This window comes from Talpa occidentalis, unplaced genomic scaffold (assembly GCF_014898055.3).
Source record: "Talpa occidentalis isolate TD23 unplaced genomic scaffold, MPIMG_talOcc4v2.1 talOcc4.2, whole genome shotgun sequence".
Lineage (NCBI taxonomy): Eukaryota > Metazoa > Chordata > Mammalia > Eulipotyphla > Talpidae > Talpa > Talpa occidentalis.
In genome coordinates this window covers 43,952,102-43,976,313 of record NW_023602073.1, presented here as the reverse complement: position 1 = coordinate 43,976,313, position 24,212 = coordinate 43,952,102, and the positions used below count along the sequence as shown (strand labels likewise).

Sequence of the window (24,212 nt, the reverse complement as noted above, 5' to 3'; positions counted from 1 at the left end):
CCTCCCACACCAGGTCAGGGTTCACCCGCCCCTCCTCTGGGCACCCTGTCCCTGCTCACACCACTGCCACCCCCACGGCTGCACACTGGCCCCTGCAGCTCAGAGGCTGTCCCTGTGGCCCCAAGACACGAGGTGTTGTCACTGCTGCCCTTGCCACTTTTGCCACATCTTTCTGCTCTGCTTAGTCTCTGTGTCCCCACATCCTCTGTCAGAGTCCTGCTCGTGGTCACCTGTCTGGGGAGCCTCAGGTCATGTCACCTGAAGAATGTTGGGGAAAGAAAGCAGGTTTTCCTCTGTGTGGAAGGTGGGGTCTCTGCCTCCTGCAAGCATGGAATTCCCCGACTGGGGGCAGAGGTTGGGGGGAGCATATTTTTTAAATGACAAATTTCAAGTTGGTTTCTTGACTTTGAACATTGTGATGACCAGTGACACTTTGCGCCTCCATTTCTCTTATTTAAATGTGCCTACAAGTTACCTCATGCCTGTTCTTCCACTGTATCCACACGGAGGGCTGGTGGGGCAGGAATCCGTCCCTTCACATCACAGCCCTCAGCCCACGAGGATGTATGTGCTCTCAAGGCGCCTCCTCTGCGTGGACCGAATGAGAGGAGAGGCTGCATTCACTCCGATTCTGTGTTGGAAAGAGATGTTTAGGGACCTTGAGTGGGAGATGTTTGTTTTGAGTAATATAATGTGTAAAAGGTCCCTTCCTCTCAACATCCTGAGTATTTTCTGAAAGTTGTTTCTCTTAACATCCCTTTACCCTGCAGTGGGCTATTCGTATGCTAAATGCAACAATAATATCTTTGAAAACAGCTTCATTCCTTCTGTGGTAAATATTGGTAGCTGTAACCCACAGAAACAAAATTATGCCTTCAGCCTGCGCTAATTTATAAGGCTGCAGAGATGCTGAGATGAAAATGTTTGAGACTCCTGACACTCCTGACCCAGCCCCTTGCCTGGACTCAGGGGGACAGTGTGACAAAGGTCTCCGTGCAGGAGAGGAGGGGGCAGGGCGAAGTCCCCTGTCTCCTGGTGGGGTTGTCAGGGTCTCAGCCCCAAGCAAGGTGTGTCTGGCTTGGGCAACATTTTGTTAGGGATTCCCCACCTCCTCTTAGTTTTGCTTCTTCTGACAACCTGTGCAGGGTCCTCAAGCCTGATACAGGTGACACATCCCCAGTCTCACTCCCCATTGCCTGGAGGGCCTCTAGAAAAACCAATCAGCATCACCGCCTCCAGTACAAAAAGCTGAGTCTTCCTGCCAGGACTCAGATTCTCTCCAGACCCCCAGCATGGGAGCCCTGAAGCCCCCAACCCTCTTTATGCTGCTCTGGAGGGCCCTGGCCCTGACCAAGACATGGGCAGGTGAGTGCTGGAGTCTGATCCTTGGAGAAAGGAGCTAGGGGACCACTCAGCTGGGGCACAGGACACCAGGAAAGGCTCCAGTTTCTGCCACTGCAGACCCTATGGTCCCCTCCTCTGCTCTGCTTTTCCTGGCCCCTTTCTGACCCTCCCAGCATCCTGCCCATCTTCCAGTCTCCCTAGGTCTCAGCCCTCCTTGTCCTGCTGCCCCTCTTCAATCTCAAGAGCACCCTAGTCCCTTTCTCCTTTCTTGCTCAATCTCTCTGGAACCTGGAACCTGAGTGGTGAGGAGGGTCAGCCCGGGTCTCCCTCCCGCCCCCAGGCTCCCACTCCCTGAGATATTTCTCCACCGTGATGTCCGGGCCCGGCCCGGGGAGCCCCGCTTCATCGCCGTGGTCTCCGTGGAGGACACGCAGTTCACGCGGTTCCACAGAGACGCGGCGGGGCGGAGGATGGTGCCGCGGGAGCCGTGGGTAGAGGAGGAGGGGCCGGAGCACTGGGCGCCGGAAACCCAGATCACCAGGGACATCCGAGCGTGGTACCGAGACAACCTGCACCCCCTGCGCGGCTACTACCCCAGCGAGGCCCGTGAGCTACTCTGGCCAGGGCCAGGCCAGGAACCCCATCCCCAAAGTCCAGAGTCTCCCCCGAGTCTCCAGGTCCCTGCGTCACCCCAGACTAAGGGACCTGCCGGGCCCCTCGACCCCAAAAGAGCCCGTGGGACAGTCTCCTGCTTTCAGTTTCAGTTTAGGTTTATACCGCGGGAGGTTGGGATTCTCCGGTGACCGCGGGGCTGACTGCTGGGGTGCGGGACAGGCTCTCACACCGTCCAGGGGATGTCTGGCTGCGATGTGGGCCCGACGGGCGCCTCCTCCGGAGGTAAGTCAGTCCGCCTACGAAGGCGCCGAACACCAGACCCTGAATGGGGACCTGCGCTCCTGGACCGCGGCGGACACGGCCTCGCAGATCTCCCGGCGGCGGGAGTGGGAGGCCTTCCGAGAGGCTGTGCGCTTCGGGAACTAGCTGGAGGGCAAGTGCGTGTAGTGGCTGCGCAGAGACCTGGAGAAAGGGAAGGAGGCACAGCTCACAGGTGAGGGGCTGCAAGGCCGCCTGACCTCCCCTCTGCTTGCTGATGATTCGAATGCAGCCAGATTCCACTCTATTTTGTGATGTGCATGTTTTAGAATAATTGGAATGGACCAATAATATTATATCAGAATCTATTAGGTTTTAAAAAGTCATATATTTCAGAAACTCCTATTAATTTATATATACATATATACACATGCTGGAAAGGTATAAGCATTTGTTTCCATGAAGTTTTAAATACCCAAATGACCTGATTTGTTTTAATATCTTAGAATGATGATTATCGGGTAGTTTTGTTACAGGCTTAACAAATACATGCAGTTTGATAAACAATTTATTACCCAGAGTGATGAAGATTTTAAGTATAAAAAATTTCTCTGGCAAGACTCAATATTACTGACTGGGTAAGATCTCTCTCTCTCTCTCTCTCTCTCTCTCTCTCTCTCTCTCTCTCACCTTTAGATTTTTAGATCTTTAGATCATTTAAATAGACTACCAAAAAGCTCATCACAGTCACAGAATGTTTTTTTCCCTTCAGGCACATGGAAGAAATTAAAACTTAGTTTCACAGAAGTATATTACTGATATAAAAAGTTAATCTTAAAGTTCCTATAACATGTTCCTTATTTTTACTCATCACTTATTAGCTTTGAGATGGTGCGAGGGTAGGGGAGCCTAAATGTCTTGGCTGCTGGAATGGCACCTGTGTATTTACAAATGTAATTGCAGGACACAGCTCAGGCTAGGGTTCAACAACAACAGGGTTTGTTTACAAAAGGGAGAGAGAAGTTGGGAGAGAGGAAAGAGTTAGAGACAGAGCCAGAGGCAGTGGCAATTGTTCAGCTTCAATTTGAAGCAGAGATCAAATGCAAAGGTGTCAAAGTCAAAGGTTATGAAATCAAAGATCTCCAAGGTCTCTCAAGAGGTGGCACCACAGCAGTCAACAAGAGCAAATCTGAAGCATGGGCAGAGCAGCACCTCACACCCAACTGGTCAGGATCAAAGGCAACAGCACCAGGGAGTGGTGCCAGATTTGTCAGTCAGGGACCAGGGCAATAGCTCTTAGAGATACTAACAGCAAACAGCCACTGGAGTCATTTAGCAGGTGATGTTGGAGCAGAGGCAGAGGTGAGGTCCGGGAGGAGTTGCCAGAGCACAGGCATCATGGTTCCAGCTCTGTGAAGGTCTTCCCAGGAGAGAGTCCACAGAAATCTGACCTAATGCCATGAAGCTGGCTGAAGCCTAATTTAAATACTCTTCAAGGTGCCTGCCTTTCAATCCTGACTGGTCCATTTTTCAGTTGACTGGCACCTGTGGGAGCTCCAGGTTGGTCCTTTTGCAATCCCACCTATTTGATTTTTACCAGTTGAACTGCACCAGTGTTCAACCTGACCTGTACCAGGCTTGGGCTTTGGCTTTAAAACTGAGCACCAGGCCCCGGGGATGGGGTTGGGGGGCTGGGAATATGGTCAGGTAGGGGAACTCCAAGCCCAGCTGTTTGATTGGTGCTGGTCAAGTTCCAATCAAATTGGTCTACTCTTAAGCCCATGTTCAATCCCACAGTGGTTTCCTGTATTATTTTCTGCCCCACTGTGTTCCCCCAGGCTGGCAAATAATCAACCCAAGGATCAGAGAGATTGACATTAAATATAAAAACTTCTGAAAGCAAGTATTTTCTCTAATGTCTGTTTTCAGAGATGATAATAATTGTCTGATATATTTTGGTGCTCCTTCATTTGGTGAGTATATATTGATGAGTGTTATGTCTTCTTGATGTATTGTCCCCTTAATCATAATGTAGTGACTGTCTAAATCTCCATCTTTTTCAGTTTGAGGTCATTTTTATCTGATACAAGTATAGCTGTTCCTGCCTTCTTTTTTTGGTCCATTTGCTTGTAGGATTGTTTTCCAACCTTTTATTCTCAATCTGTGATTATCTTTGAAGTTAAATATGTTTCCTACAGACAGCAAAAGGTTGGGTTCTGTTTTTTAATCCAGCCTGCTACTCTGTGAAAACAAAAGACACACTTTTAAAACAGAGACACAGAGATCTCTTAATTTTTCATTTAAACTTTTGGTCACATGTACTCACTTCAGTAAATAATTATTAAAACTCTAAAAACTTTTATTAACTAGGTCTCCAAACAGTAACTCTTTTGGAAAAGGCTCTGTTTCTCAAACATGTATTTACTTTTAACTGATCTCCATCAACTGATCTCCATCAGTTCTTTAAATCTGAGGTTCTAGATTTAGCACACAACAAAGCCACACCTCTGTCACAGTTCTCTTCTCCTATCAATTTATTGTAAAACAACATAAAACATGTAGAAAGCGTGGCAAACAACACAGCTTGGAAAACAACAATCCAAAGGAAAGAAGACCGCAGGATTTCACTTTTTTAAAAGAGAAAGGACTCCCAGTTATATAGAATGCGTTCCAAAGGACTCTCCACTGGTACTGAACTTCAGTTCCCCATTGTAGTCTGAGCATAGGGAGAGAAAACAGAACGGAGTGGGCTGAGGTTAAGTAGAATCAGGCAGGCAGAGGGGACTGCCTCTGAGCTTCCCCAGGCCAGAGCCCATCCCTGGTAGAAACTCACCGTATTATGCTTGGCAGTCCCACTTGACTGCCCCAGAAGAGACAATTAAATTAAACCCTTTGGTATCGAAGGTACTTAACTTACCTGGCCAGTCAGACAGACAGACTAGGTTCAAGCTGGTACTACTCCAAAACTCCCCCATGCAAAGGTGGAGGGGATGGTAGAGGGGTGGCCAGTGGAGGCACAGTCAGCCCGTCTCCCAGTCCTCCCAGACAAAGAAGCTGCAGCAGCTGCTAAAAGTGAGTGGCAGCTCTGTCACCCACCAGTCTGGCCCCTGAGCTCCAAGTGAAGGGAATCCTGAATGAGCCCCCACATTTGTAAACATTCAAGCCAAGTGTAGGGTCAGGTAAAAGTATCAGGCTTTTCTGCCCTCCCGCCATTAGGACAGATGATGGATCCTTGCGGTCCTGAATGCATGCCTGATGGCGGGCACCTGGAGGAGGGTGTGGGCATAGGTAGATGGGATTCACCTGAGCTAAGACTGGGCTTTTTAAGGGCGGTGTCACAGGGACGCCAGCAGAAGCAGAGAAAGCAGAGAGCAGAAGCAGAACGAATGGAAGAACCCTGAGAGAAGCAAAGAGAACACCAGAGAATGCCGAAAAACCCAGAAAGAGTGAAGACTTGCTGGGGGCTGGGAGGCTGGCAGGCTGGCAGGCCTGCACCCCTGGCAGCCCCCCAGCCTGCCATGTACTGGGTAAAGCCCGATAAAAGCCTGAAAAGCCACTGAGGGCTCCAGGACTCTCTCCTTTACCCCGGTCTGCTGGATCAGAAAACCTGCTCCGTGTCCCGTCCTGCCATTACACCAGGTCTTTTGTTTGCATCCAGAAAGCCAAACTGAATCAGAATTGTCTTTGCATCAAGGAGTTTTATTCAAGATGGCCATCAAGGGAGTTGGTGTGATAGGCATCCCAAAGTAACTGACTCCCTGAAGTTCAGCGTGCTGGGACTTTCATAAGGGGCAGAGAAATGTGAGGGAAGTCAGGTATAGTGGCAGGAAGGCAAGGTGCAGGATCTCTATGATCTGAGCAGACGGGCAAAGGAGGAGTCCTGGAGCCCTTGGTGACTTCTGCAGGCTTTCATTGGGATTTACCAGGTACATGGCAGGCAGGGGTGCCGGGGGCCTGGAGGCTGGTAGGCCTCTCAGCCCCCAGTGAATCTTCACTCTTTCTGGGTTCTCTGGCGTTCTCGCGTGGCCTCTGCTTCTCTGCTGGTGCTGCTCTCCTTTTAGTGTTCTCTTTTGCTCTGCTGGTGTCCCTGTGACTCCGCCCTTATAAGCCCAGTCGCTTAGCCCAGGTGTAAGGGCAGGAATGGTCACAGTGCAGGTTTTCTGATCCAGCAGACCGGGTAAAGGAGGAGTCAGAGTCCTCAGTGGTTTTTTTGCAGGTCTTTTATGGGGGTTCAGCGGGTACGTGGCAGGCAGGGGTGCTGGGAGGCTGGCAGTCCTCCCAGCCCCCAGCAAATCTTCACTCTATCTGGGCTCTCTGCTTCTCTCTCTGCTTCTCTGCTTCTGCTTCGGGCTTCTTCTCTTTCGGCTTCTACTGGCGTCCCCGTGACACCGCCCTTAAAAGCACAGTCTTAGCCCAGGTATACCCACTTCAGGTGCCCGCCATCAGGCATGCATTCAGGATCACAGGGTTCCCTCACCTATCCTGATGGCGGGAGGGCAGAAAAGCCTGATTTTTTTTACCTTACCCTACACCAGGTATACCCACTTATGTATGCCCACACCCCACTCCAAGTGCCCACCATCAGGCATGCATTCAGGACCGCCAGGTTCCATCGTCAATCCTAATGTCAGGAGGGCAGAAAAGCCTGATGCTTTACTTACCCTACATCAGGACTTCACATTTCCAGGTCCAAGGAGGTGCCTGACATCTCAGTGACAGGAGTCACTGTGTGACTTCCCCGCAGGGGGTTTTCTCAGCAGGTGTTTGTTTCCGATGCCACTGTCATTTGAGACACAGAGAATATTAGGGATGTAACATCTTCAGTTTTCCAAGTTTCCAGGATGCAGGTGAACCAGTTTATGATTACTCGTAAAGAGGGAATAGGAGTGTAATGTAGTGAGTTAGCAGTTAATCCCAGAGAGAGAATGCAATTTCGTAAGTAAACCATTAATCCTGGAGAAGGAAAACAAAAGGGTAGTTAGAGTTTAATTCTACTTATTTCTCATTTTTAACCTAGGGCAACATAGCACCATCCATTTTCTGGTGGGGAGAGAGAGGAGTGCATCAGGGTTTTGACTAGAAAGTGACTTACCCAAAAGGCCCTACTATTTCTGCACAGTTAAGGATCTCAGTCTTTCCTGAGGTAGAGGTGAGACCATCCCTTATAACACCCTTCACTGGATCCCTTCCACCTGGCAGCCAAATTGTTTTTTTTTTTTTTTTTTTTTTAAGATTTATTTCTTTATACAAGAACCAGGGTACAGTCAGAAGCACAGGAGGGTGAGAGAATTTACCAGAGCCAGAGCGGGGAACAGAACAGACAGACCAACAAAATACACTGCTGAGGGGAGCAGTGGGCACGGCAGAGGAGGTCTGTGTGCCATGTGGGACCCTCACAGGTGGCTGGTGATTGAACTGGCGCTGCAGAGGCTGCAGGCAGCTTCACAGCCCAGCGCTCAACCATTGCGCCACCAGGGGAGGCCTCTGGCAGCCAAATTGTGAGCCATGCCTTCTCTCTCAAGGTCTTCCTTCAGTCTGAGAACATTTTGAAGAACTGACTCCTGCTTTTCTGAGTCATTCACCCTCCTCTGAGAAAAAGTTTGAGTTCTCCTTAAAAACCTGCATCCACTGGCTTCCCCGGTAGCGCAACGGTTGAGCGCTGGGTTGCAAAGCTGCCCGCAGCCTCTACAGCGCCGGTTTGATCCCTGGCTGCTCCCGGGCCAACGGAGGAGGGTCCCACCTGGCGCGCAGACCTCTCCTGCTGCCCGCTGCTCACCCCAGCAGTGTACTTCGGTCCTTCTGCCCGCTCTGCTCCCCCTCTGGCTCTGGTGAATTCTCTCACCCTCCCGCGCTTCTGACTGTACCCAGTGCTTGTATAAATAAATAAATAATAAAATCTTTAAAAAAAAAAAGAAGAAGAAACCTGCATCCTCATATCTCAGGCTTCATCCTGATTCTAGAACCTCCTAAGAAATAGATTATCCCAGATTCCCTGGACCAGACTGGTATCTGGGTTTGTGCTCCCTTTCCAAACCCCTTGTAATGCCCATTCTGAGTATGGTCATAAGAGGCTGCTTCACTTTCCATGGAGGAAACAAAGTGTGATTGTCTATTTCTTTCCCCTTTCAGAACCTCCAAACACACACGTGACCCACCACCCCACCTCTGACCAGAAGGGTCACTCTTAGGTGTTGGGCCCTGGGCTTCTACCCTGCGGAGATCATCCTGACCTGGCAGTGTGATGGTAAGGACCTGACCCAGGACACGGAGCTGGTGGAGACGAGACCTGGGGGATTTGGAACCTTCCAGAAGTGGGCAGCTGTGGTGGTGCATTCTGGGGAGGAACAGAGATACACGTACCTTTTGCAACACCAGGGGCTGCTGAAGCCCCAAGTCCTGAGATGGGGTAAGGTGGAGCCCTTCTGGAGACCTTCAGAGGGCAGAATGGAAGCCTGGGACTCACGACTGCGCCTTCCCTCCTCTTCTAGCGCCACCTCCTCAGCCCACTACTCCTATGTACTTCACCAAGAGCATCACTGTCAGCCTGGTTCTCCTTGGAGCTGTGCTCACTGCCGCTGTGATGACTGCAGCTGTGATGTGGAGGAAGAAGTGCTCAGGCAGTGAAGGGATGTGGTTTAGTTTTCTTGACCCATGGGAGGAATTCAAGCCCAGGTGGAAATTTGACCTGAATCCTTACAAGGAAGTACCATCACAGACATGTGCTCACCCATTTTGGAGCCCTATGTGTTAACTCTTACTCATTATAAAGCAAATGTGAAAATGAAGGACAAGTTTACCATCTTAATGAACCTTGGGATGAGGACCTTAAACCCAGCAATTACCTGCTAAGCACGGACGTCCAAGAGATCGGTCAAATCTTTGCACATGTACTGTGCTCATGTGTCCTGATCCCACCCTGGGACTGTAGTCACAGTTCTGCAAACTTTCTGCAGTCCAGGATTAGGGGCTCTTTTAGATCTTCATGGCCCTGATTCCTCTCTGATATCTCAAAGAGGGCTCTTATCGTACGAGTAGAAAAAGATGGTACTACACTGAAGCTGTAGAAGTGGGAGAAGGGCCTGGTCCCTGAGATCTTAGTATAGTCTAGATGGAGCCCATGGGGTGAAATCACCCACCCCATTTCTCCTTATTTAGGACCTCCAAAAGATGAAAGATTTGTTTCCATACATTTTGTCTAGCTGGGTGGACAGTTTGTTGAACACATTGCTTATGTGAAGAACAGAGAATGGTTTGGAGAAGAAGCATAGAGAAGAAGCTGGCTGTCTCCACTGGAGGATATAGAAAACCTAGAACCACAAGAAGCTCTCCCAATGGTAGACTCTAACTGGGACCCCAATAATGGAGGTATGCAAAAGTTAGAGTACTATCAGAAGTACTTATTAGTAGCATAAAGCAGAAGATATCTAAACAGAAAAGTTTTGTTCAGGTACTAGAGATTCAGCAAAAGGCTGATGAGGATCTTTCTGGGTTTTTTGAAAGAATTATGCACATATATGAACCCTAATGCTCCAGAGAAAGCTAGAATGGTTAACATGACATTCATTGTGTAGAGTACTCCATGTATGAGGAGGAAGCTAAGATAGATGATGCTACACAAATGAGTCCTTCCCTAACTTCATAGTTGAAGAAACTAGGAAAAGAACAACAAAATCACCCCAAAACCAGTAGAAGGCAGGAATAATAAAATTTAGAGCAGAAAGAAATGAAATAGAAAACAAAAAGACACTCCTAAAGAATAGTGAAACCAAGAGTTGGTTCTTTGAAAAAATAAACAAAATCAACAAGTTATTAGCCATGCTGATGAAGAAAAGAGAAAACAAAAATAATAGAATCAGAAATGAAAGATGGAAACAAAGACAGCACACAAAAAAATTATACAGCAGTGTCCCTAATGAAAACAGATGCTAAATAAACGAACACAGATGTTTCAATAAAATATTAGCAAACCAAATCCAACAGTACATTAGAAGGATTATACATCATGATCAAGTGGAGTTTGTATCAGGGACACATGGATGGCTTAACATCTGAACATCAATTAATGTAATTCACCACATCAACGAAAAGAAGAATGAAAACCATATGATCATATAATGGATGCTGAGAAAGCTTTTGATAAAATTCAATATCCAACATTCAAACTCTCAAAAAACTGGGGATAAATGGAACATCCATATGTAACAAGCCCACAGCTAACATCATTCTCAATGTTGAAAAGCTGAAAGCCTTTCCACTAAGATCTGGTGTAAGACAAGGATGTCCACTCTCACCACTGCTTTTGACATAGTATTAGAAGTCCTAGCCAGAGCAATTAGGCAAGAGAAAGTAGTAAAAGGAATCCAAATTGGAAGAGAAGTAAAACTATCATTATTTGCAGATGGCATGATAATGTACATAGCCTGAAATAATTCATGGAAAAATTAACTGAAATACTAAGCCCGTTGTGGACCTATTGCTGATCTTATATTGAATTATCCTTATTATATTTGAACACAGAAAGTGGTGTTTTCTGTAGAACTTTCAGGGCCCAACCTCTACCATCACCTTCCCTCACTCTTCCTCCATCTTCCCCCCGACCCCCATCATGAGAGCAACATCAGGAGGAATTTTTAAAATTAGACTTCACTGCCAGGGCAGGTAGTGAGGCGCCCATCACTAGGAGGACCCAACCCTCACTCTAGATGATTCCAGTGGATGTGACCACACTGAGGCCTCAGCCTCCTCAGCTCAGAGAACCTTCCTCACTGCAGCTGCCACAGCAAGGGGGGCACTAGGGGTATCAGAGCCCTGGGTCCCCTGCTGTATGGCCTGGGCTGTGCTTCTGAGTCTGACTTCCCACAGTCATTAGCTACGCTGGGATCATTGTATCTGACAACCTCCAGGGTGTGAACACTGAACACTGTACAAATACTTGTCTTGTTTCCATTGTTGGCTTTTATTCCCTTCTTGTTTGCATTATAAAAACTCGGGTCAACACTTTCTCCCGCCCTCCTTCTTTTTTTTGGATGCACAGCATTGATATAACAACAAAAATAAAAGAACTTTTATAGTGAAAACAAAAACAAAAAAACTGATCTCCAAACTGATCTCCAAAAAAACTGATCCTGGTATCGAACATAGTAATAATACCTACTATTTTTTTTTTGTTCTCTTCCAGAGTGAGCATGAAAATAAGAAGATACATCCAGAACACTATAGTGGGGAGGGAGGTGGGGGAACCAGCCTGTGTTTATCTGAGATCCTCTCCCTGCTGCACATCTAGGGTTACCCTGGAGAGATGGGAGAGCCCAGAATGAGAAAGAAACAATAATTTCACCCTCTCTAATGTTACACCTTCCTCCAGGAGCTAAGGCTGACCCTGCCCCATTTCTCCCTCCCTTCCTGGACTGTAGACAAAAGCTCAGCTCAGTAACTGTGGTGACCTGGGCTAATCCTGCCCCTGGGCCAGGCCAGCAGGGCCTCCCTCCCCTATGGGACTCCCTCCAGCTCTGGTCTAGAGAGAAAGTAGCTGCACCCACGGAGGCAGTGACCCCTGGGAAACAGAGGAGCTGCCAGGCTGGAGCTCCCTGACTCTGAGGCTTGTGGAAATTTTACAGAGACCCCAAAGGAGATGAGCTTGAAGTGAACATTGGGGGCTGGGGGAGGGAGCTATCAGGGTTGGAGGTGCTGCCACATCCAAGCAGGGGACCTGTAGGCAGGTCATCTCCAGCTCCTTTCAGCTCGATCTAACCATGAGATATTGGGCACTGTGGTGATGGTACAAGGGTACATTGGTGAAGGAAACTCTATAGGGACTACTCCTGAAGGGGGGAAGCAAATATTGTTTGAAAATGAACAATGATGTAAAATATGTATATAACTAAAAAAAAAAAAAACATAATCTAATCATGAGATATTTCTCATCCAGTGTTTCTTTTTTTTAATAAACATTTTTTTAAGATTTATTTTTATTTATTTATTTATACAAGCACTGGGTACAGTCAGAAGCGCGGGAGGGTGAGAGAATTCACCAGAGCCAGAGCGGGGAGCAGAGCAGGCAGAAGGACCGAAGTACACTGCTGAGGGGAGCAGCGGGCGGCAGGAGAGGTCTGCGCGCCATGTGGGACCCTCCTCCAGTGGCCGGGGAACAGCTGGGGATCGAACCGGCACTGCAGAGGCTGTGGGCAGCTTTGCAACCCAGTGCTCAACCGCTGCGCCACCAGGGAGGCCCCACATCCAGTGTTTCTTCCAGTCCCCCTCAAAAACTGCTTCTTCACAGAACGTTTCTCACTGAGTTGTTGTATTGACATTCTTTACTCATGGGATTTGCATTCAGTTATTCTGAGACTTGATGTGTAATTATCCTCCCATTGTCTTACATTAGCTGAACCTTTGTCTAAACTCTAGGAAGGGAGGGGAGAAATGGAAGAGTGCCTACCTTTTAGAGTAGGGTTTAATGTTAGAGTGCATGGAGTTCTTGTTTCTTTCCCATTTGGGAGTTGTCCTATCTCTCCAGGTAACCCCCAAGTGCTCTGTCTCTCCTGTCTCTCTCTCTCTCTCTCTGTCTCCCTCCCTCCCTCCTTCCTTCCCTCTCTCCCTATAACTAAACCCTGCCATTGTCATTTCCTGCTGAATGTCTGCTTTTGGGTCTTGTCTAGCAGTTTGTAAGCCTGCTGGTAAGGACCCACCAACCAGGTTGTTTCCACCTCCTGCCCCAATTTTGCTTGGCTTCACACCTAATGCTGATTTTATTTCACTTATAGGTAGTTCTGATTTATAATGATCTCCTGAGAAATGTCAAGCTGCATATGCTGTGACCTCCTTAGTGTCCACTCTAGAAATTGCTCCTTGCCTGAGGGTCACTTGTTACATTGACTGAAGTTTGCCATTGGCAAAAGGAAAAAGAACAAACAGTAAATGTGAATTTGCAGTGCTGTGCAATCTGGGAATGCTTTGTAAGCAAAGAGGATTCTAGAACTCTGCCAGACAGCCTACCAAAAGTGGAAAACAAGTGACTACTTTATTAGGGACCTCACTGCTTCCTGAAGAATTAGAAATGGGGCCTCCTTCGTGGCCTAGGGGTTAGGTCTCAGTGCTATCATCACTGAGACAGCCCACCATGATGTCCTGATTTCAATCCCTGACAGCACAGTGACGTCTTCTGTCTGAACCCCTGCTCCCCATAGCAGTTTATTTCAGTTCCATCTGTTCTGCTTGCAACTGTGCCTCCATTGAATCCTCTACCCACCCTCTCAATTCTGGCCTACACCCCAGTTCTTCAATGCATAAATAAATAACTAAAATCTTAAAAAAAAAAAAAGGAATTGGCAATAATTAAAACACAGGGGTACTGTACAGCAGTACCTTAAAAGCAAATCACCCTAAAAGCTAGGGAAGACCAAACAGCTAAGGAAGCATCTTAACACAAGCAACATTCAATGTATTTTCTCTCTCATGCTAACTTGAGACTTGAACTTTCAGAACACAGCTACTGAAAAGGAGAAACAGCGGTTGCCCAGAAAAGGGGGATTTTTCTTTCTCACAGAAAACTGTGCATCAGATTAAACCCACACCCAACACTTCCCTTAAGATCACAGCTTCCTTTTTTGCAGCGCATTCATAGCTTAATGTACTGGGCCACAGAGAAAATGGATGCTTGGGGAAAACAATATTTTCAGACAATTTCTTTTATGGTGGCACAGAAGAGGTGGTCCATGTGTTTAATTGGCCCTAACCATAACCCAGGAAACCTTTCCACAGCAAAAAGGACCCTGACCTGCAGGGCCCTTTGAGTTTGGAAAAGGGGTTGTATCCAAATGCCTCCCAAGTTTACCAGCACATACTTGTTATGTCATGTGTGTTTTCTTGTGGGGTAGAAGCCTCCCCATGCAGAAGGACAATGGCTCAGTCACTGGCAGGTCACTGCTGGACCGATCCAGCGTGGGGATTCTCACTGACCTGCACTGTGACTACAGAGCCACTAAAGGACACCTCACAAAGGAAATTTGTAAAATCTAACGTTTACTACAACAGACAGTGACTGATAAAATGTAAATATAACTTTGTATTTTCCAGATGCTGTAATAGGCACTAAGGGAAGCAATAAGGGGGAAGGGCTCAGATCACAATAGGAAGGTAGATACTCTGCAACTCCTCCTTAGGGGAAATATCAGTGAAAGATGCAAGAGGTTCCCTGATGTTGGCAGAAGGTGCAATTACTCTCATGAACGCATGAATAAGGTTATTATAACCATAAGGCAGAATACTGTGAGGACATTATGAACACTCTGGGAACGCCTCAGTGTGTTGTAGGCAAGAGAGCAAAGCCATCTGATAGGCTTGAATCACAGCAGCTGCCCTGTTCTGTGAAGCAGCCACTGCAGGAATCTGTTATCTGTGGAAAATCAGTCTTCCACCTCCCCTGTGACCAAGGAGCCAGCTGAATACTCTAGCAATGAGCCTTTGCATCTCTATGGTATTTTCTTTCAAAATCTGAAAAATGATCAAATCCCAGCATTTTCCATGGGAAAATCGATGCTTTCTACATAGGGAAGGCATCGACATTTCTCTAGGTTAAGATAAATTCAGAAAATCAAAAGATCTAAACCTATTGATAAAAACCGGAAGCCTCCTGCCCAAAATTCAACACAGTCTTACATCAGTGAGCCATTGGCCTGCCCTCGTCTGCATGTTTGCTCCTCTGTACAGGGTATATAAAGTGATCTCAAAGTTGATTGCTGGAGCAGTTCTCACAGCGTAAAACCTGATGGACTGTTCCTGGGTTTGAATCCTCACTTTGATCACCTAACAAATTCCTTGTCTAACTATCACTAAGGTTTTATCTCAGTCAATAATGTCTGTCTCCCCATCTCACAGTCTGGCCCCATCTTCTCCAGCCATAATGGACTCAGTGTCCTGCTCAGACTTGAGCCATCACTGTGGAAGTGCAGGCCCCTGTGTTGTCCACCAAGGTGCTGGCAGCAAAGCCAGGCTTGCTGAAGCCAGGGGGAAGGAAACAGTGTGGACACCCATGAGGGATGGGAGGCCTGGGGCAGAAACCATAACTCAGGGTGGGTGGGGAGTGGACTATGACCTGCCTTCTCTCTACTGGCTCTGCTCCCTGTGCTGGGCTCTGCTAACCCTCACCCCCAAGGCACTCTCCCAAGCTGCTGCCTTTGCCCAGGAGTAGCTCTCGTGGAGCCCCTTCCTGACTTGTGCAAAGTGGGGAGGAGAAAGAGGAAGAAGTCAGAAAGGGGTGAGGTGAATAGAGGGACAAGAGTGAGGTGAGGGGAAGTGTGTGGCCATCCCACAAAAATGCAAAAACAGGCTCTTGCACAGCCTGTGTTGCTTTCACCAAATAAATCCATTTAAATCCTCATACAACATCATTTCTTCCAGAATCTTCCAGGACCCAGGTCTCAGTGAGATTTGGGGTTCTCTAGAGAATTAGGAAGGGGGGGTTGAGACATCTTGGACCAACTGCTCCAGACACCACAGGATCTTGGGAGAGCCCTAGGGAATACTCACTATAAAAAACAAATATCAAAGAATTCTGACTGGTGTCTCTGGAAGCGGGGAACACAATCACTACTGAAGGTGTGGCAGCAGCATCAGTCCCCAGGGAGAGCTGAAGGTGGTTGTGAGTAGGTAAATGAGGCCTGGAAGAAGCTCCAGAGAGGTGGGCAGAGCCAGCCTGGGCCTTTGCATGGCTGCGCATCCCCATCCACCACTGCCCTGTAAATGCCTCATCCTCACCAGAGTCTGCTGACCGCTCCTTTAGGGACAGTCCATGATTCATTCTCTCCTTCAGCCTTGGTCCTGGGTCTACCTGAGTGACCCAGAAAGATTCCAGACTCACCACAGACCTATTTCACTCTCTGTCCCTGATGGGCATCTTAGAACAGGGAACTGCTTTCAAAGAAGTGGTTATTCATTGGAATCCAGGGGAGGAAGGAGAACAAGACAGGGAGAGGGAAGCAGCTAAGGGAGTCAGAAGGGAGCAGAGGGGACAGGGAAGAGTAAGGCGGGCTCCTGAGGGGACAAATGTGACTTAATCATAAGAACCAACCTGGCAGCTCCCCTTAGCTCCCCCCTCTCCAGCCCAGGTCTCAAATAAGGAATCCAGAAAGGGGCTAGAGGAGGGATGAGGCCCCATTTTTCCTGATACCTTGGAGTGGGGAAAACGGCAGTAATCCTTCTTTTTTTTTTCTATAATAAATTTTATTTTTATATTCCCCATACAATTGCAACCCCCTTATTTTGACCCCAATCCCTCCTCTCCCGCCCTCTGTAATCCTTCTTAGAGTTAACTTTATAGATGCTAAGCTAGACTAAATGTCATTATCTCCTTTGAGTTTGGTCACCCAATGAAAATGTAAAATAACACTGTGTCTATTCCCAAGTATAGGATTCAGAAAACAATCTGACTCTGCTCTGTTCCCAGCCTTTATTTTCCCTTATAAAATTATTCAATCTAATGTGTTTTATTTATTTTTAATATTTTTTTACATCGTTCTTCTTTTTTTTACAATGTATGCTTTCTCATCTCCGTTTATAGTTGCCATGAAATTCCCATCACCTACTCACCCGTGTACCGTCACCATAGTCCCTTGTGCTCTTCCCACCCGTTTTGATCCTACTCCCTTCTCCCCCCTTGCAGAATGTTTCTGGTTTATAGTTGTTTGTTGACTTTGATTTTCACTTTATTATAATAACCTTTTTTTCCCCTGATCCCTTATTTGGATCCTCTACATTCCTCCTACAAGTGAAACCATTTGGTATTTTTCTTCTTCTTTCTGGCTTATTTCACTGAGCATGATCCCTTCCAGTTTCATCCATTTTCCTGCAAATGACATGAGTTTATCTTTTTTGATAGCTGAATAATATTTCATTGTGTATATGTACCACATCTTCTTGATCCCCACCCTTTTCTGACCTCTCCTCTACCCCCTCTGGATGTCTCAATTCTATAGTTAGCTTTCAAGGTTTGGGTTCAATGTTTGCATTTTTCTAAACCTGTTTGGCTTCTCTCTATTCATATTGAAGTAATACCAGGTATTTATCTTTCTCCTTCTGGCGTACTTCATTTAGTATAATCCCTTCCAGCTCCATCCATGTTGTCACAACTGGCTTTAGTTAATTTTTTTTGAACACTGAATAATATTCCATTATGAATATATACTACACTTTCGTGACCTACATCTATTTTGGGGCACTTAGGTTGTTTCCATAGCTTGGCTATTGTAAATAGTGCTGCAATAAACATGACGATGCAAATTTCCTATTTTATTAGTGTTTTTATGTCCTTGTGATAGATACCCAGGAGTAGAATTGCTGGGCTGTGTGACAGATCCATTTTTAATCTTTTGGGAAACCTCCTTACTGTTTTCCATAGTGACTGAACTGGTCTGCCTTCCCACCAACAGTGTAAGAGGGTTCCTTTTTCTTCACATGCTCACCAACACTTTTTGTTTCTGGGCTGTTCTCACTGGAGTGAGAGGGTATCTTATTGTGGTTTGATTTGACTACAATGATAAATGATGATGAACATCTTTCATTTGCCTATTGTCCATCTGTATATCTTCTTTGAAGAAATGCCTGTTCAGTTCTTTACTCCATGTTTGAGCCTGTTCTTTTCTTTTTGTTTTTTTTTTTTTTTTTTTGAGTTGTGTAAGTTCTTTGTAGAACTTTCATACCAGCCCCTTGTTGGATGTATTGTGTACAAATATTTTCTGCCATTAAGCAGAGTGCTTCTTCATTTTTGTTATGTTTTCTTGCTTTTTAGCTTGCTGTGGTGCCAATTATTTATATTCTTATTCTTTTCCTTGCTCCCCGGAAGAAATCCACAATCATAGAAGCTTACATTGTGGAGTGATTTTCCTATGTTTGTCTTCTATGCACTTTATGCTTTCATGTCTTACTTCAAAGTCTAATCCATATAGAGTTCATTTTGTGTTTTGTGAGAGATAAGGTCTGCTTTCATTCCTTTGCCTGTGGCTAATTTTCCCAATACCATTTATTGAAGAGGTTTTTTTGCCCCAGTGTATATTCTTAGCTCCTTTGTCACATATTAACTGTCCACATATGTGTTGGTTTATTTCTACGATCTCAGTTCTATTTCAATGACCTGTATGTCTGTTTTTGTTCCAGTACCATGCTGCTTCAATTATTATGGCTTTTTAGTATATTTGTAGTTTGGATGTGTGATACACCATTTTTCCTCTTTTTGATCAGGATATATTTGGCTCTTATGGTCTTTTATGATACCAAGTGAATTTCAGTAATGTTTGTTCCATGTCTTTGAAGAATGCCGCTGGAATTTTTATACTGATTGCAATGAATATATATATTACATTGGGTAGGATGGTCATTTTGTCAGTGTTCATTCTTCCATGAGCAGAGACATATTTTCCTTTCTTTTCTATTTGTTTAATAATGACTTATAATTTTCTTTCTATATATCCTTCACTTCCTTTGTTAAAATTATACTTCGGTATTTAATTCTTTTTGATGCAATTATAAATGGAATTGTCTTACTTTCTCCCTCTACTATTTCACTGTGGAATATAGAAAGTCGACTGACTTTTGTATATTGATTTTGTAACTTGGCACTTTACTGAACTGGTTTAATGATTTAATTAGCTTTTCAGTGGCATTTTAGGCTATCTTATGAATATTGTCATGTCATCTGCAAATAATGTGCAGAAAAAATAGCTTTACTTCTTCTTTCCAAATTTGGATTCCTTTTATATCTTTCTCTTGCCTGATTGCTCTAGCTAGGATTTCCAACACTATGTTGAATAGTAATGGTGAGAGTGCCTATCCGTATCTTGTACCACATCTTTATATGTGTGTGTGTGTGTATTTATTACATCATCCTTCATTTATTCATGTTTGTACAATGTATGATTTCATCGTGAATTTCCCACCACCAATTCACACATGCACCATCACCATAGTCCCTTGTGCTCTTCCACTCCTGTCCTGATCCTTCTCCCTCCTCTTCCCCTACAGAATATTTCTGGTCTATGGTTTCCTGTTTATTTTGAATTTTACTTTTTATAGTTATTTTTTTTTTTGCCTGATCCCTCTATATCCCTCCTATAAGTGAAATCATCTAATATTTTTCTTTTTCTTTCTGGGTTATTTCACTGAGCATAAGCACTTCCAGCTCCATCCATGTTGCTGCAAATGGCATGAGTTTATCCTTTTTGATCGCTGAGTAATACTCCATTGTGTATATATACCACATCTTTTTGATCCAGTCATCTAGTTTTGGGTATTTGGGTTGTTTCCACAGCTGACCTATTGTAAATAGTGCTGTAATAAACATAGGAGTGAAAGTGTCCTTTTGAATTAATGTTTTTGTGTCCTTTGGATAGATATCTAGGATAGGAATTGCTGGATCATATGGAATCTCCATTTATATTAGTTTATGGAACTTCACACAGCTTTCCATAGTGGTTGGGCTAAGTTTGCATTCCCACCAGCAATGCAGGAGAGTTCCTTTTTCTCCACATCCTCACCAACATTTGCTGTTAGTTTTTTTGATATGCACCTTTCTCACTGGTGTAAGGTGGTACCTCATTGTGGTTTTAATTTGCATTTCCCTGATTGCAAGTGATATTGAACAATTTTTTTATATGCCAGTTCGCCATTTGCATTTCTTCTTTGGAAAAGTTTCTTTTAACTCTTCTGCCCATTTTTGATGGGCTGTTTACTTTGTTTTTGTTGAGTCTCATTAGCTCTTTGTAGATCTTTGTGATCAGTACCTTATCATTAGTGTTGTGTGCAAAAATTGTCTCCCAATCAGTGGGGTGTCCCTTTTGCTGTGCATATACTCTTTGATTTGATGTAGTCCCAGCTGTTTATCATTTCCTTCACTTCCTTTGCTTTAGGTGATGTGTCTTTAAAGATATTACTGAGAAGTATGTCATGTAGTGTTTGCCTATATTTTCTTCTATACATTTTATGGTTTCAGGTTTTATGTCTAACTCTTTAATCCATTTTGAGTTTGTTTTTGTGCTTGTTGTGAGGTAGTAGTCTAGCTTCATTCTTTCACAAGTAGCAGTCTAGTTTTCTCAATGCCATTATTGAACAGATTGTCTATGTTCCATTGCATATTCTTTGCTCTTTTGTCAAAGATGAATTGTCCATCTTTGAGTCTGTGGGTTAATTGCCAAGTTTTTGATTCAATTCCATTGGTCTGTTTTTTTCCAGTACCATGCATTTTTAATATTATGGCTCTGTAATATAGCTTGAAGTCTGGGAGTGTGATACCTCCATTCCCCTTCTTTTTAGTCAGGAGAGCTTTGGCTATTTGAGGGTTTTTTTTTTTTTGTGGCTCTTTATGAATTTCATCAATATTTGCTCTATTGCTTTGAGCAATGTCACTGAAATTTTTGTTGGAATAGCACTGAATCTATAAATTGCTTCTGGTAGGATGGCCATTTTGATAATGTTAAGTCTTCCAATACATAAGCAGATGTCTTTCCATTTCTTTGTGTCTTCTATTTCTTTTAACAATGTTTTATAATTTTCTTGATGGAAGTCCTTCTCCTCCTTTATTAAATTTATTCCCAAGTATTTGATTTTTTTTGTTTCATTAATAAAAGAGATGGTTTTCTTGATTTCTTCTTCTTCAGTTTGATCGTTTGCATATAGGAAAGCTACCGATTTTTGTGTGTTGATTTTGTATCCTAAATTAATGTTTTTTGTCCTTTGGATAGATTCTTAGGAGTGGAATTGCTGGGTTATGGTTATGGTTATATGGTAGCTCCATTTTTAGTATTTTGAGGAATCTCCACACAGCTTTCCATAGTTTTTTGGACACTTTACATTCCCACCAGCAGTGTAAGACAGTTCCTTTCTCCACATCCTTGTAAAAATTTGTTGTTTCCTATTTTTTATCACCATGTCACTGGTGTGAGGTGGTATCTCATTATGGTTTTGATTTGCATTTCCCTGATTACAAGTGATGTTGAACATTTTCACGTGAAGATAATTTTAATACACATTTACCTTTGAGTCACACAGTATTTTGTGGGGACAGATATAGAAAACTAACAGCATCCTAGATATGCTCTGTCCAATATGGCACCTAATAGTCATATGTGGACTTTTGTTTTAAAATAAATAAAATTTTAAAATTCAACAGCTCTGCTCACAAGTACATCTCAAGTGCTCAACAGCCACATGGTTAGATGCACCATATTGGTCAATGCACATATAGAACAACTCCTTCTCCGGGAATATTCTCTTCATGCTTTGGGGGCATCAAGTCAAATGCATTATTAGACACATGAAAAATGGAAGAGCCAATATTATTTCTCTTAAAGACTAGGTCAGATCTCTCTCTTTGGTGAGACACTATATTAAGCTGGTGTAAAACAAACCAAAACAGGTTATAAGTGGGTCTGATGCCTCAGGTTCAAACTATTCCCATCCCAAAGTGAAACATCTGACCCTCTACTGCCTTCTCAGACAGAGGACACTGACATCAAATTTCTCAGGGGTAAGTTCTCTTTTATAAGAGCCCGGGGCAAAGCTCTAAGATAAGCTTTAGGAGTCAGGGAGTCCAACCCAGGGAGAAGCATTCTGGGAAATCAAGCAGAGGCAAAGGTAGAGGACACTTGGGATACTCTCCTAGTTTGCTGGGAAAAGCATTTCTCAATTTGTGGTCTATGTGATCCTTGAAATCAAGAAGAAACTTTCCTGGGGTCCATGGGTCAAAACTGTTTCCATAACATCACATAGATATCCCTTTGCATGGAATGCATGACATCAAAACTATTTTCAAAATGTTAGTCATCACTTGTTTCTTCACTATTTCACCATTTGCACCTGTTACAGCATCTCAAATCAAAAGAGTGGGCCCTTTTCCCTCTAGGGATAGAATTCATCAGAGAGTGCAAGTGGTAGTTGAACCAGGGAAGGATTTATTAGAGAGACACGTGCATGAGGCAGCCAGTTTGGGAAAGCAGACTATGACCTAGTTCTCCCAAGGGAGTTAGGAGGAACTATTTAAAGGGTAAGTCCCTGAGGTAGAGAGGAGGAAGACAGCGTCCTAGCTTGTTCTGGGTTGGGCTACTCCAGGCCTGCACACATGGTTACAGTCCAGCTGTGTCTGTGGACACTCAGCTTTCTCCCTCCAGGAAATGGTAAAATAATCATTAGGATCTAATATCTACCAGGGTGCTTCACGTTAGTGTAGTGAGCTGAATTGCTTGTACAGGGCTCGCCATTCCATGATTTAGTCCACCTGTTCAAACAGGACTGGGACAACTCATCTACTGCCCACAATTACTGTTATCTTCATCTTCTCACACTGAGGTGAAGCTAGTAAGAATGGAGATTATTGTAACAAATGAGTAGTAGTGAAACCGGATCCCTATGACACAAGCCACAGGACAAAACAGGCTTTTCCCCACAGCCTGAGTGGCGGGGGTGTGCCAGCTTTGTTAGGACTGCTGGTTCCAGCACACACAGGCTGTGGGCCAGTCAGCACAGGCAGCTCTGAAAGCAGCAAGCAGAGAAGGAAGTTTCCCAGTCCGCTGCCCCAGTGTGCTGCCTGCTGCCCCAGCAGGCCCAGACCACTCTTGACAGAGGCAGCAGGCAGCCATGGTTCCCTGGTCCTGCCATCCCAGGGCGAGCAGCCCTGGGACTTTGGCACCAGAAACAACCCTGAACCCTGTGGTCAGTGGCCCAGGGACACTTGGAGGAGCACTGGGCCCCACTGGGCCAATTCTGGTGTTTCTGATCCCTGAAGCCGCTAGTAGAGGGGCCCACAAATTCCAGATCAACATGGCAGGCTCCTAGCAGCGCCCTCCCTGCAGCGGCAGGGCCCATTATCCCAGTGCTGTTGCAGGCTCCTAGCCCCTTGCACTGTCACACCCGGCCCACTGAACAGGCACTGGGTACAGTGTGCCTCACACACCGATTTGGCCCACTCCAGCCACAAGCCTGCCCTTGGGTAGGTAGAGTCTGTGCCAGTGCCTGGCTTTTTTCCTTTTAAATTTGGCGCTCAGATCATAAATGGACTAATCAGGCAATTGACCAACCAGGTCTGAGCTCAGTTTCACTTATGGCAGTGACTTAATTAAATAAACCTCTTGTTGTTGGGTCCTGAGCCTGAATGGTCGGGCAATTGTGCACACAGGTGAGAACCCACTGACAGTGACCTGTCCCCACCTTGGCACTGCCCTTGGCACTGTTTTGGTACTGTTGTTAGTATCATTCTAGTAGTTATTTTTCACCACTACTTAACTTACTTAGGAAAAAAAACGCCCAAGTCAGTTTCAGTTCAAAATGTCCTGGTTGATCAGCAATCAAGAAAGATAAACTCATGCCATTTGCAGCAACAAGGATGGAGCTGGAAGGGATAATGCTCAGCGAAATAAGGTGTCCCCATGCCAGAGCAGAGAACAGGGCGGAGCCCCAGGTCCCAGGGGTGGTTCTCAGTCTCAGTCCTGAGTGGGATGTCTGGGGTGGGGAAGGCTACTCCTGGGGATTCCCCATCTCCCAGCCATTTCACTCCTCCTATGTCGAACCAGTGTGGGGTCCTCCTGCCTGGATACCAGCTACTCATCCTAGCTCTCACTTCCTGTTACCTGGAGGGTTTCTGGAGAAGCCAATCAGCACCACCGAGTCTCCACCGACCACTGGACTCATATTCTCCCCAGACACGGAGGATGCGGGTCATGATGCCCCCAACCCTCCCGCTGCTGCTCTTGGCGGGAATCCTGGCCCTGACAGAGACCTGGGCCGGTGAGTGCAGGGAAGGGGGTGGGGCGGGGGGGGGGGAGGGAAGGGAAAGGGATTCCCTGAAACGCGAATCTCCAACTTAGCCAGCCCCACTGTCTTCCCTGCGCCAGCTCGGTCAGGTCCCTTTCGACCTTCTCAGCCTCCCGCCATCCTCTAGACCTCTTGCCCCCTAGAGGCTCAGCCCTTCTGGACCTGAGGCCGCTTTTCAACCTCAGAAGCCCCTCGCCCCCCCA

At 45.6% G+C, this 24,212-nt stretch overlaps 1 pseudogene; it reads left to right on the top strand.

The window, feature by feature from the left end:
* Positions 1–1,292: 1,292 nt before the first annotated feature.
* LOC119251293 (class I histocompatibility antigen, Gogo-OKO alpha chain-like) lies at positions 1,293–24,175 on the top strand (annotated as a pseudogene).
* Positions 24,176–24,212: the final 37 nt, after the last annotated feature.